Raw genomic sequence first — 14,851 nt, 5'->3', positions numbered from 1 at the left:
TCATAAGTATAAAGTGTATTCAGCTGATTCTCAGCTTGTAGTGATTTTTCTTATTTTATGGTTGGCTGGTGAAATACATCAATTTGATGCAGCTTTTAGTGCTAGGCTAAACGATTTAATGGTGATGGTATGTGATTTATTTATATATTTTGTTCAATTGTACTTCCATATTTAAAAAGTAATAAAATCTGTTCAAAATCTGTAGATTAAAATCTCAGTATATGGCATCAGGGTCAACATTTTGATTTTCTTTACAGTCCATAATTTACTTTTTTATTTGGTCTATAATTTGTCTGCTTTTAAAATTAAATTATGAATTTGAATATTAGAAAACAATTTTAAGAACGTTAAAATAAAATGGGCATATGTTGTAACATATGTTCAATCATATATCCACTGATCTCCACTTTGATATGAGGTTGTTTGGTCTTCTGTAGATCTTCTTACATTAATAGCTGAAGGTTTGGGATTCAGGACTCTTGATGTCCCTTTGCAGTAAAAACATGGAGATGAGATTATGGTACAAAATGCCAACACTGAAGCCAGTGTGGCTTATGTTAATGCTTTAGGCCCATCACCATCAGAACTGGTTGGAAACGGGGGCTACAGCAGAGGAGAGAGCCCCTTCCCGCACTGGGTTCTGGGATGGATAAAAATGATGAGCACCTCCAGCTGCCTTTGACAGACCCTGGACATCTCTTCAGACCTCTTCTTAATACACAAGTCACTTTGGAGGGTCTCATTCCTAAGGAAAAAATAAATAATAATTTTCAAACTTTATTGGACCAAAAATTATGACTTAGATTAACCAAATAGCAGCTGAATGTGCCTTTAATGATACCTTCTTATTTATAATCAGGAAACATAGAAAGTGACCTCGAACCACCAACATAGCATATCCTCTGGAGAACTTGGAACAGCAATCCATTCCTCACTTCATTGTTTTTCACCCATGGGATCACTCACCCTACTGCTTGTCCTCAGCTTTGCCTTTGAAACTGAACGTGTGTGCAGTATTTTCCGCATGCATTTAATATGTAATACAAGATACATTTTAAAACTTACATTTGTACTCTCTCCTCCCTGCCTTAGTTACATGTAACATGAAGCTTATGTTTTAACAGTCAAGAGCTCTCCAGTTTTACAGTATCATAAAAAGAGTTTATGAGCCTTTTGTTAAAACTCGGTGCCTATGTCATTGGCAGGGCATGAAATTATTTTCAGCTACTTCTTCTACTTATAAGATAAAATTTGGTCTGAATTAAGCATCACACAGGGGGAAATTGAAACAATGCCTTTGTAGCCTAAAAGGAGTTTAGTCATCAAATGACACAGATTTGGGTTCCCCAGTTTCCACCACATGTGCATACCCCCCGGGGAAAACCTGGTCTCTGTTCGTACTTGTCTCTAAAAAGTTCCCATTTCAGGGGGACTTCCCTGGCGGTCCAGTGGTTAGCACTCCGTGCTTCCAATGCAGGGGGCGCGGGTTTGATCCCTGGTCGGGGAACTAGGATCCCACATGTTGCACGGGGCAGCAAAAAAAAAAAAAAAAAAAAAAAAAAAAAATTCCCCATTTCAATGTTCACATTAGTTATGCAAAATCAATGGCATGTTTTTAAAGGGTGTGGATACAACCTTAGCACAAGTTATTCCTGCCAAGAACAGGAATCATTTCAGTAGGATGGAGTTTCCAGGGCCATGTTATTGGTAAACACCGGAACTCTCTTGGCCACCTACCCTATAAATAAATGGAAATCTTCCATGAATTATTTATGGATTCTGAGATGAGGCCGATACAGACATTGTTTCTCAGATTTCTATTTCCCAGAAGGATGGGCAGTCTGAAGTGGGTGATCGGCCTAAGTGGTGTTTTTCTGTTTCCTGGGGTCATCATAAGCGTTTGAAGTACTGAGTTGCTGGAAGTCGATTTCTCTCCCAATGGAAGCCCCCCTGGGCAGCATCTTCAGTAAACTGTTATCAATTACAGTGCAAATAAATGCCTTCCCTTCACCACTGAGCACGGACTTGTTATCCTGCCTCTGCAGACATGAAAGCACAAACTTGGAGGCCAAAACCAAGCCTTCTCTGGTCTGTGTCTGGGCAGAGGGTGTGTGTCAAATAAGGGATTCAGAAATGAATTCTGGATTATTTTAAACAAAAGCTCATACTGAAAAAAAATACACATACACACACTTGTGTAAATACGTGTGTCTTCGTGTGCATACACATACACACAAAATAAAATAGATGGTCGAGAGGTACCAAATCATCTTTTAGCCATTGTATTAGTTTCTTTGAAACATTCCTCTTAATTTTGATTTATAACGCGGTGGAAAACCTTTAGAATAACAGGTTCTCCGTCTCTGGAGGCCTCAGTCAGGTGCTCGTCTGGACACGCGGGGAATGCAGCTGCAGGTCGCTGCCAGGCAGAGCCTGGAGGGCGTGCGAGGGGCGGGGTCTGGCAGATGCTTCTCTCTGGGAGGTGACAGGCGACCCAACTGCCAGAAACCATCAGCTTGAGACGATGTTAGGAAAAGCTGGATTCCACTAAGATGATAAAGAGAACTTGGAGAAGGAAAAAGGCCGGGGCAGCTCTGTGCCCTGTTGAAAATAAAAATGGATCATTAGGTCTTTCTGGGAGCAATTACTCTTAGTCGGGGAGGCAGTGACGAGCTCCGCCCCCTCGCCTCCGCCCTCCTCTCCCCCTCCCAGCTTTCCTGAGGGGCTCTGATCTCTCTCACCGGGCTTTCCCGCTGGCAAACGCTGACGTGGGTGAGGAGTGAGAGGGCGGCTTCACGGAATCCTGTAAGCTGTGGCGAGGGCACCGTTGGATGCAAGGCACTTGGCAAGATCACGGTGGTACAGTTCATTAGGTTAAAACGGAACTGCCTCCCCCAGTGGAATTTGTCCCCCTTCCTGTTACTTCCGCAGTCCCTATATCCAACTCTGTCATTGCACTACCACATTATATAATAATTATCTAAACTCCCCGATTTTTATTCGCCACCCCCCATCCCCCCACTAAGCTGAGCCCCTCAAGGCCTGGGATTGACTCTTTTTTTTTTTTAACATCATTATTGGAGTATAATTGCTTTACAATGGTGTGTTAGTTTCTGCTTTATAACAAAGTGAATCAGCTATACGTATACATATATCCCCATATCTCCTCCCTCTTGCATCTCCCTCCCTCCCACCCTCCCTATCCCACCCCTCTAGGTGGTCACAAAGCACCGAGCTGATCTCCCTGTGCTATGCGGCTGCTTCCCACTAGCCACTGGGATTGACTCTTATGCAAGTTTCTACCATATACTTCCTAATACAGTGTCGGAGCTCAGCATATATTTTTCTCTCATGCTCCTTTCTCTGTCTACTGCCTCTCAGCTCAGACGCCATCTCCTCTAGGAATCTTCCTCTGATTCCCCAAATGCTGGTCAAAGTGGCCTTTCTTTGTGTTTCCTCAGCACTCTCTGCTTCCCCCCATCCCAACTTTTATCCTTCTTTGTCTGTTTCCTCAGCACTCTCTGCTTCCCCCCATCCCAACTTTTATCCTTCTTTGTCTGTTTAATAATTTGTACCCACTGGAATATCAAATCCACAAGGAAGGAACTGAGTTTTTTGTTTGTTTGGTTGTGCTTATTTACTATTTATTTTTTTATTTATTTATTTTTTTAAAGTTTTACTTGATTTTATTTATTTATTTATTTTATTTTTGGCTGTGTTGGGTCTTCGGTTCGTGCGAGGGCTTTCTCCAGTTGCGGCAAGCGGGGGCCACTCTTCATCGCGGTGCGGGGACCGCTCTTCATCGCGGTGCGCGGGCCTTTCTCTATCGCGGCCCCTCCCGTCACGGGGCACAGGCTCCAGACGCGCAGGCTCAGCAATTGTGGCTCACGGGCCCAGCTGCTCCGCGGCATGTGGGATCTTCCCAGACCAGGGCTCGAACCCGTGTCCCCTGCATTAGCAGGCAGATTCTCAACCACTGCGCCACCAGGGAAGCCCACTATTTATTTTTAACTGTTTTATTGAGATACAGTTTACATACCATAAAATTCCCTCATTTCAAGTGTACAATTCAATGGTTCTTAGTGTATTTACACATGTTTGCAACCATCACCATAATCTAACTTTAGGACATTTTTGTCCCCCTAAAAAAAATACGGCAGTCGCTCTCCACCCTTCCCCTTTTCCACTCCAACCTTAGGTGACCACTGGTCTGCTTTCTGTTCCTATAGATTAACTTGCCCTGAATATTTCCTATAAATGGAGTCATACAATATGTGGTCTTTTGCAGCTGGCTTCTTTCACTTAGTATTTTAATCTTTGCATTCTCAGTTTAGAAATAAATTGCTTAGCACAGAAAAGACATTCAATGAATTTTTCTAACATGAAAAAATAAATGCATTAACCAACTCTAGCATTTTCTGGAGCTAGAAGTTGTGCTCAAAATAGAGCTCGTCCGAGAGGCTTTGACAAAGCTCTATGTTAGAAATAGCATTATCGCTTCCTAAGCCCTTTCTAGCAAGTGCCAATTGTTTGTCTGTTCCCATGGGGCCCCTTGGACTGAGGTGAGGCACGGAAGAGGTAGCTGGGGGAGGTGTGAGCCACGCATGGGAGCTGCCTGCCTGGGCTCCGGGGAGGCTGCTGGGCGCGCACGGAGCTGCTGACGCCAGGTGCCGGGCCCTAAGTTTTGCAGTCCACGCAGGTCTGAGGTGTCCCTGCCTCCTCTTCGCTGGACCACCTCACTGCTCATCTCAGCACTCACTGATGCTCTTTCCGCCCTGCCCTGTCAAAACTGGAAAGGGTTTGATGAAGTCATGCCCAGGTTTAATGAATAATCAGGCCCTATGCCTCAAGCCCTCAGAAAGGTACTAAGGTTTTCAGAGAGGACAAAGTCAGACATTTTTAGTTGCAGAAATCCAGAAATCAGCTGTCCAGAAATGGGGCCGTTGGAAGAAGCGAGGAGCATCACATAACTTATCTCAAAGATTCTGCCATTCCCAAGAACAGAGGAGACAAGAGAGAGGCTGTAGAGATGGCCCCATCCAGAGCTGCCTGCTAACCTGACCCTGGGGTTTGTGGGAAGATGCTCTTTCAGGCGTGCACACCAGTGAGGCACGGCTTCTGATCTGTAGAAATATTTCTATTAACTTTCTTTTTCTACCGTACTATTGTCAAATGCAATATTAATGTAGCATCAAAATTTATCATTTTTATGTCATAAATCTTCCTTTAATTTTATACATAATAAGTGCTTACAGATGCAAATCATATTTGAATGGAAGGACATAATGGTTAAAAGAAGTACTGGCCATATTGTAGTAATTTTGCAAACAGCTGGTTCAAGTTAACATATGTGTATTCCCAGTCTCGTGTATATGAGATACAAGTTAATGTTAACAGTACTTTAACAATGCAACTGAATCTAATTATGGAATTGAAAGCGCTATGGGTAGAGGGGTCACATTTTCACTGAAAAGCATAGGTAGACATCTGTTTCTGGTGAGTTTCAAATAGGTACTTGCATCTTTTACACTCACCAATTCCATAATTTTTTGCAACCGTGGATTAACTAATTGCCTGCGTTTTTTTTTTTCTAAAACTAGATGGCAGATATATTTTTCAGCAATTTAATTTTGCCAGTGGCATTACATATGCCTTTTAAATATGGGAGGTGTAAAGAGGGCTGCGACTGGAATTTAGGGCAAAGGGAAAGCTTCCTTGCTTTGTTACTAGATGGCTCCCCACTGTGTCCACAATTCTTTATTTTACTAGATTCTTCTGTTGGAAATCCTTTCAGTTAGTGAAATCACTTACATTAACCTTCAGGGTCTCTTAAGATGCTAATATCCTTGGAACATTGGGGCTGTTTGACATTTCTAGTAGGAGTGAATTAAATTACATAATTTTTCTCCCAGTAGCTGGCTAAAGTCAATGCACTGAGTAAATACAAGGAATGGGGCATGATTTTGAAGGGAACCCAGTTGCAAAGAAGATCCCTCTGAGAGAAAGGGGAGCCTGAGAAGCAAGGGGCATTGGCTGCCAATGGGCCACTGTGCCCAAGTGCCATGCTGTGTGGCAAGTTCACTTCTGACAGCTGAAATTTAAAATCGTTTATTCTTGAGCAACGGATTTGGAATACAGTACCTCTGCAGAACTGCTAAAGGAATTCAAATTTTTCACCTGGAGAGGTGAAGATTTCAAAGATGGCCTGATTGGGCTCTTCCCATAACCTACCGTTGTTTTGCATTTTATCAGTTCAGCTAAGTCAGAAGACCCAATTAGAATCACATTTCTTCCTCCTCTAGCTCTTCATGTGCTGGTTTCCACTGCCCAAAACAATGAAAGATTGTGCTTTTTTTTGGCATTGCACTTTTAAGCAGGAGCCCAATGCATCTACAAGCAGGTCACTTAGACAGTTGTCAAAGACGTAAAGCATTGTTAAAGGGGAGACAATCACTCGTTGGCTTAATTGTTGATGGAAATAAAAAGTTTATGTTCATCCTTTATTGCTTAGAGGATTTGAATATCAGTGCAATTGGGCTATGATGCCAGCTATCTCAGGGATTGCCAGGATCAATTTGTCTGGTCTGGAGGGCTGTGTCCCAAGGGTTTTATCTATTCTCATGGTTCCGTGCAGGTGCATTTTTCAGAGAGAAAATGAGTTACTTAGTCAAGTGTATAATGACAATGGTCCTCTCCCTCTAGAGCTTCCAAACAAACTCCTCCAGATCATGTCTATGAGAACATATATTCCACAGGCTTCTAAGACGTGAATGGTCACTGGTAAATGAGGCAGATTAAAGAACACAGTGGTGAAATTCCATGTTTTAAAGGACTTTAAAGTATTTTTAAAATTTGACTAAATATGCCCGTTGTCTCCGGTGTCCAGAAAGGTAAGGTAGTTTAGTGGCCTGAGGGTAAACTACAAAAATTTCTATCCTTCTGTCTCTTCCATGAAAATGTAAAGCATAACTTTTAACCTAAACAGAGTGTGCTCGACTTTGCAAGTGTTTACTTTTATGTCGTACTGAAAGACAACCACTGGCAAAAGTTTTCTTGGAGGAACAGGATTCAAACACTTAAACCACAAATTCTTATAGTTCCAGAAATGTCAACTTTTTTTTTTTTTCAGCAGCACACCAGTTGGGAAGGCAAGCCAGTTTTGACCATCAGGTTACAAGAAGGAAAGAAAACTAAAAAGAGGAAGCAAGAGAACACGAGAAGAATAAGGGAAGGGAAGGAATGGGAGCAAGAGGAATTAAGGGGAGAAAGAAAGAGGGGGTTTAGAAACCTTAAGAAACGGTAGCAGATGTCATTTGTTGCCATGATCATCAGTCAGCCAAAATGGTCTAAAATTTAACCACAAATTCAGCAAGTGGAACTTAGAGGCTATGTCACAAACAGGCAACAATGGGTCATAGTCTCCAGCTGAAAGCTAAAATTTTCAATTATCCAGATGTGTGTTTGGTTTTACAGCCATTAGGTAACTGCATTGCTGACAAAATACAAAGATGCTCTTAATCAGAGAGAGGTTAATTGTAGTCACAAAAGGAAAATGTCTTATTTTATACTAACTAATCTGATTAGTTTGAAACTGCCTTTTGAAAAGGACTTATCTTTTTCTTAGCTTAGTCTTCAGAATCATGAGAATTTTCTTGTTTTTGGAATAAACCTAACCATGGTAGCCCATTTGCTAATTGTATTTCTTACATTTCCCTGTAATAAAAGTTGTCCTTGGGCTTCCCTGGTGGCGCAGTGGTTAAGAATCCGCCTGCCAACACAAGGAACATGGGTTTGATCCCTGGTCCGGAAAGATCCCACATGCCGCGGAGCAACTAAGCCTGTGTGCCACAACTACTGAGCCTGCGCTCTAGAGCCCGTGAGCCACAACTACTGAGCCCGTGTGCCACAACTACTGAAGCCCGTGTGCCTAGAGCCCGTGCTGTAGACTCTACCCACTGTAGACTTTTGACCTCCAGAACTGTAACATAATCAATGTGTGTTATTTTAAGCCACTAAAATTGTGAGAATTTTTACAGCAGTAATAGGAAACTAATACATATATTCCAAATGACGAGAAGATATCACACCCTTAAAATCACAACAGGATATTATTTAATTTTAAAACGGAACATGCAGAGAACATAAAGAAGATCTCTTGGAAATCAGACACACACACACACGTGCACACAAGCACATATCCCCATATACACATGTATACCAGCAGAAATGAAAAACTCAATAGAAACCAAAAACGATACAACTGAGAAAAATCTCACAGATATTAGAGGAAAAAAAGATATGAAAATTAGAACAGAGTACTTACAAAACTTACAGAACCAGACAGTTGATCCAACATTCACAAAATAAAAGTTCTAGAAAGCAGAAAGAAAATAGAGGAGAGAAAATCATCAATGAAACACATTTAAAATATTTTTCTACAAAAACATGATTTTCACATTGAGATGGCCTACTGAGAGTCCAGAGTAGGTAAAAATACACCCACATCTAGCCACACCATCATGAAATTTCCAAATATCACAAAGAAAGAGAAGATTTCAAAAGATATCAAAGGAAAAAAATAAATTCATATACAAAGGATCTGGAATTAGAGTATATTCCAATGTTTTGATAATAACAATGGAAGCTAGAAAACAATGGAGAAATGTCTTCAAAATTCTGAAAGAAAATTATCCCTAACCTAGAATTCACCACTAGTCAAGCTACTAGAATAGGATAAAACTATTTTAAGACAGACAAGTTCTCATAAAGTTTATCTCACATACACTCTTTCTCAGGAAGGTACAGGAGTATGTGCTCCCCTAGAACGGGGGCCTAAACCAAAAATGGGAAATACATAAGATTCAGAAAATGAGGTTTCTACAAAGACACAAGAAAAATGTGATCTGTGGGATGATGGTGAAGCAGATCACGATGACACTGGCCACCAGATGTGGAGGCAACCATTCCAGACTGGGACAGGTCAGGGGACATGGGAGACTCTGTGTCAAAAAGATAAAATTGATGAAGCTTCTGATTCATCTCAGGAGATTTAGAAAATGGGGAGGTTTGGTGTTGGATTCGTGATAAGCACAAAGAAACCAGGAAAACAGGGGACTTCCCCAGCTGTCCGGTGGTTGAGACTCCACACTTCCACTGTAGGGGGTGCGGGTTCGATCCCTGGTCAGGGAACTAAGATCCCACGTTCCGTGAGACGTGGCAAAAAAAAAAAAAAAAAGGAAACCAGGAAAATAGGGGGGGAAAGCAAGTAAGGAAAGGAAAATAATCATAGTACACTACATAGCTTAGCATGAATAATATTATGTGTCTTACAATATAAAAACTGACTGCTGACCTAACCACAATTTTGAAATAAATATATTGAGAATATAAAGGCTACAAAAATACATGGTGGGGGGAGGAGTGAAGCAAAGCAAATCCTCAAATTCCAGAGTGGAAAGTCACAGATAAAGCCTAATATTTTCAAAATTAAGAAGTAACAGTATAGGGCTTCCCTGGTGGCGCAGTGGTTAAAAATCCGCCTGCCAACGCAGGGGACGTGGGTTCGACCCCTGGTCCAGGAAGATCCCACATGCCACGGAGCAACTAAGCCCGTCCACCACAACTACTGAGCCTGCGCTCTAGAGCCCGCGAGCCACAACTACTGAGCCTGTGAGCCACAACTACTGAGCCCGCGCGCCTAGAGCCCATGCTCCGCAACAAGAGAAGCCACCGCAATGAGAAGCCCGCGCACCGCAACGAAGAGCAGCCCCCGCTCACCGCAGCTAGAGAAAGCCCACGCACAGCAAGGAAGACCCAATGCAGCCAAAAATAAATAAATAAATAAATTTATAAAAAAATAAAAGTAACAGTATAAGTATGATGTTTAACAGGTTAGAGCAAAATACCAAAAGAATTCAGCTAAGAGAGCAGGAAGTTAGTACTTCTGGGGGGGCGGTGTACGGGGAGTGGGGAGTAGGAAACTGCTGTTTTTCATTACAAGACTTAGCTAATTGTTTAATTATGTCATACAGATGATTTTTCAAAACCTGTGATATTGTGAGAATTTTAGTAGAAGGATCGTTTTATTTAAGTTGTTTTGCAAAGTTCCATTGATTCACTGGTGTACTCCTTTGATTAGATTACTGAACGGTAGGTATAGTTTAAATATAAGGAAAAGAGGCACAGAAAGATTCCAAGAAAGGAAGATTCCAAGAGGCTACTGAATAAAGCTAAGTCAGAAAGATAAACAATGCTGCCTGAGTTTACTCTTTCTGAGGGGTTTTTCTGTTTTCTCCAGCTGTGAAATATATTTATGACTTTCAACTCCTTTCTTTTGTTCGTTTTTGAGGGCCAAGTGAAGACACACCTTAAAGCAAGCGATTAACAAAAGTAACCCTCCATCATAAGTGTTATCAAATGATTTAAATTATCCTGAAAACATAGAGCATATTTCTTTGTATGCAATCACAAGGAGCTCTAACATGTTTTGTCTGGTCTGAAAATTTATGCAACTTATCAACAAATAATTGTGCCTATGAAATGAATCAAAATATTTCTTCAGCATTTTAATGAACATCTATATACATCAATATTACAATATATTTCTCAAATTTAGCCTACTGATGTTAAGCCTTCTGTTGATCACCTATTTTGTGACTTCTCCTCATCCACCTTTCTATCCTTATATCGATTCCTCTAGACCACCCAACATGCTTCTGGGCCACTTGCCTGAGATGACAATGTGTGAGGGACCATGAATTAATTTCACTGTTACCAAAGGAAACCCCAAGCAGAAAAATAAACCAAATAATGTGTTCTGAGGTTAAATAAGTAGAGGAGGATGACATTATTCAGGGACACTATGATGTTTGTTGAAATCATCCCTCTGCTTTTCTGGGTTAATCTGTATCTTACCAGAGCTTCCAAGGGCACAGGGGGCTAGTGCTGCAACGGGTATTGATGTGCGCTCTCCTCACCACTCCCCACACCGATACTAATGATCACTGCGGAGCTTGTCTTTTCTCAGAATACAGTCCACAGCCTTTGTGTCATAGTTATCCTGCCAACAGCTTCCGTAAGAGGTTCTTCATCTGCCTGCCCATCTATCTTGAGGGCTTGCCATGCTACATTTTACAGTAGGTAGCAGACTGATTACCTTGCTCTGTCTGCCCAAGGAAGTAAGGACATCCTTCAACATTTCTGTACTCTCATTTCTTTCTTCTATGGTGAGGAAATCTGTACCCTATTTCCCACCTCATTGGTTACTCCTCCCGTGCAGAGAAAGAGTGGCCAGTCAATTGGTCCCTGTCACCAGTGGGTACCTCCAAAGCAAGACGGCCCCACCTGCCCTCTTCATAGGCCTGGACATCCTCAGGTAGAGTGAGCTGTCCTCTCCACTTCCTGTGGCCTCCTGCCAGCCTCCTTTCTCAGGTACAGTTTTTCAGCGTGAGCCTGGGTGGATCTATTGGATCAGCCTTGCTGTCTTCAATTCAGCGGGAAGGAATAGAAAACTTCACTTTGCATAATCTAGCTTGACTAGGAAGCCTTACACTTAATAAACCTGATACTTTGCCCAAACTGGTTCAGTTCTCTGTCTGCATGCTTTATTCATCAGAACCCCTGGGACAGGGAGGGGAGGGGAGTATCAAGGGGAAGATTCCAGCACTGAACCCCACCCCGGACTGCCAACAATCACTATAAGATTAAGATATGCTGAAGGCCAAATCAGTCCCTGAAGGGAAACTCCTTTCAGCAGAAGCCTGCCATAACGCAGTTAACCTATAAGGCAAATATTAGTTCTCTCCCCAAAACAGCATGAAAAAGTGTCTCCACTGTATTTGTCTGGTGCTGGTTTCATGAGTGTGCCCTGGGGATTGCAGACAATACGCTGGTGTTAAAGTAGCAACTGAAATCTTTTACCCAGTCGGCTGGACTCAGGCTCTGTTCTGGCACGTGGCCCAGTATATCAATATTGTGGTTTTCAGCCCATTTTGGAAGCTGCTTCACTAAGCCATGTGACAACCCCAAAAGTTGGTCCGGCACCAGAAGACTTCATCAGATTGCGAACTTGAGAGCCCTCAAGTCAGCTGTTTTTGTATTGATGCCTCCCTTCCCATAATCACTAACAGAAGGGGAGGGGGCTACAGTTGGAACACACCTCACACCTTCAACGCCGTTCATGTTTATGTCTCTGAACCCTCGTAAATCTCCTGGGCTCTGAGCACTTGCTGACTCAAATAAAAGCACTCTCTGGAGGCAACTTCAAGTAAGAGTTTGAGTTATTAGCAGAGCTCAACAGACGTACCTGGAAAGAGCACGTGGCATGGCTACAGATTTGTCAGAAAGATTTAAGAGTATCAGTGTATTTACTGATTTGAACACTAGCAAAAATCGAAGCTGCGAATACTCTAGACCTAGCCATCTGATGGTCCCCTTGGAAATTGTGCAGACCATGTGGCCCGTACTATGCAACGTACTAGGTACAAGTCATGGTGAACTTCCAGTTGAAAAGTGGCAAATTAGTAGATGATGTCAATGTTGACAGCTCTCAACTTTATGCTTCATTCATTCCAGTGTTATGAGAGATGCCTTGTCTGTTAAAACGACAACCACACAACCAATATTGAACACCTACTACTCACTCAGCCTTGTTGTAGACATTGGGGGGGGGCGTGCAAAAGGATTCCTCATATTCTTTGATTTGAAGAGTTTTATAATGTAATTGGTGACTTACAGTGAAGGCACGTTAAACCATCAGAAAGCAAAAGTAAATTAAGCGATACATTTTCTGATAGGTACCTCAGATGAAGTAGAAATTAGGCAGAGAGGGGTGTTAATATGATTAACCGTGTAAGACTTCCTGAAGAAGTGTGACCTAAAGAATGGGTAGGCAGGCTTGGGTAAGTAAAAAAAGAAAGAAAAAATTCTAGGTATGGAGACAGGGTTTCTCAAGAAACCGAAATAGTAACATGCAAGCCCTGCTTGTGGAAAAGGGAAGAAAGACATTGGGCTGCCTAGGGAGAATGACCATAAGAAAATAGAGTGAATTTAATCAAAAATGACAGCTATGGAGAAATCCTGAATGAAGGATTTTTAGAAGTCAAACCAAAGGGTTTACAACATAGGGAGGGTTAATTAAGAAATCATTAAAGGTTTCAGTGGGGAAAGTGAAAAAATTAAAGTTAAATTTAAATGTGATTCATCTGGTGTGAAGATGGAGTAAACACCAAATGGTAAGTGTCACTTGACCAGACTTAACAAACCTCACTTCAACATGCTGCCCACCCATGATGAGGACAGTAGCCAATGGTTAAACGTATGGACAACCGCCTCGAATACAAAGGCAGTTTCAGCATTTGCTGATTTTTGACTGGCATTTTGTTGACAGCAGAATTACATCACAACAATTAAATGTAATTATGCAGACCAACAGTTAGACTAAGATAGACACCATCGATTCTTTCTAAATGACTCTTCCCTCCAAGTTTTCTCCCTTAAAGTTTGAGATTGCTTGACTTTAGTTAAAAGAAAAAAAAAGAGAAAATTTGGTTTTTTCCATTATAGACATCCCAGTGATCTCTCCATAAATAGTACTCCTAAAAAAATGAAAGTCCAGATTTTTGAAGTTTTCTTGATAATTTTTTAAACTCAATAATAATTCATTAATTGAGTTGTTTTGTTATACAGAATTCAGAAAACATTTTTTTGAAAAGGGGTATGGAGAGATTCAACATTCTCCATGTATTTCAGTTTTGACAAATAGTGACCACTCTTATTTGTCAAGGATTTTACTTATGTTCCCGCATTCTGAAAAGATTGCATAATCAGTGCAAATACCACTAGAGATAAGCCACTTTCTATTAACACTTATTGAGTCTTCTTCAATCTTACTTTCTAGGACAAGTAAACAAAAGAAACATTTTTTTACTTTCATAGTTGTGAAAATTTAAAAAGCAAGACAGCATCCTTCTCCAACTCCTGCCCCTTCTCCTAGTTCTGTCACTGGTGTCTGCTCTGCTGCTCTAAGTCGGGCTTTTCAGGCCACCAAAGGGCAGCAGGACATCCAGAATGCCATTCTCCGCCCCCTCCTGGGAGCCAGTGGTCACAAGCCTGTGCTCTGTCCCACACTGGAAGCATCCAGGTGGAATTTAAAATAGAATGGATGAGGACCCAGTTATGTAAAAAGTCACCTCTGGTCTTCTGTTCCATCATGGGAGTTAAGACCAGCTGGGGTGCTTCTGGTATCAGTTTCCAGTACATAAGTCTCTGTGATCTGCAGCAGAAATTCTTACAACAGGGCCCTTAGAAGTCTCGTCCTCTGATGGACTGCCAGAGGCAGAGTCCAAGGCATATCTGTGCGGGCAGACTTTTTGCTGAGTTTCCCAGGGACTGAGAGAAAACTACCAGAAGGCACAGCCTCCCCTGGGTTCTACAGCTAATAATCTACAGTTGTCCTGGATGGGAGGTAGGATTTATTGCTGGCCTGCTACTTATCTTGGTTCAACTGGCCCAGTTGGTCAGAGAGGACCATGGTCAGAGATGCAGTCTCTCTGAAGAGCTTCTTTGAGTGAAACGAATATTTCCTCTGGCTTTCCCTCCTAAATCCCCTTTTCCAGAATGTAGCTCAAAACACCTTACCGTTGCCAGGAAAACAAATTCATGTACCCTTCTTGCCGGATCAAGAAGCTACAGATGCTTCAGTAATCTGTGCAAACTTGGAGTTACACTGTGCTTTGCTTAACAGCATTAATCAAATTTTAGGTAGCTGGGCTCAGATCATGAGATGATACAAGTTCAGCTCCCATTTTGAACAATTAGTGGTATGATCTTTACAACATTTTTTAGAAAGCTT

At 41.8% G+C, this 14,851-nt stretch overlaps 1 long non-coding RNA gene across 2 annotated transcripts in view; it reads right to left on the bottom strand.

Annotated features, from left to right (window-relative positions):
* Positions 1-238: 238 nt before the first annotated feature.
* The window catches only part of LOC130708633 (uncharacterized), a 19,511-nt gene continuing 4,898 nt past the window's right edge, over positions 239-14,851 (bottom strand). The window contains exon 3 of one of the 2 annotated variants that reach the window (XR_009008909.1): positions 239-745. This is a non-coding gene — a long non-coding RNA (uncharacterized LOC130708633). Of the gene's footprint in view, positions 746-2,331; positions 2,602-14,851 lie in introns of those variants that run through there. The other variant, XR_009008910.1, reaches the window with a different exon arrangement.

The sequence above is a fragment of the Balaenoptera acutorostrata genome, chromosome 7, assembly GCF_949987535.1.
Source record: "Balaenoptera acutorostrata chromosome 7, mBalAcu1.1, whole genome shotgun sequence".
Taxonomy (NCBI): Eukaryota; Metazoa; Chordata; class Mammalia; order Artiodactyla; family Balaenopteridae; genus Balaenoptera; species Balaenoptera acutorostrata.
The sequence above is the reverse complement of the archived record's forward strand: the minus strand, read 5'-3'. Positions and strand labels throughout refer to the sequence as shown.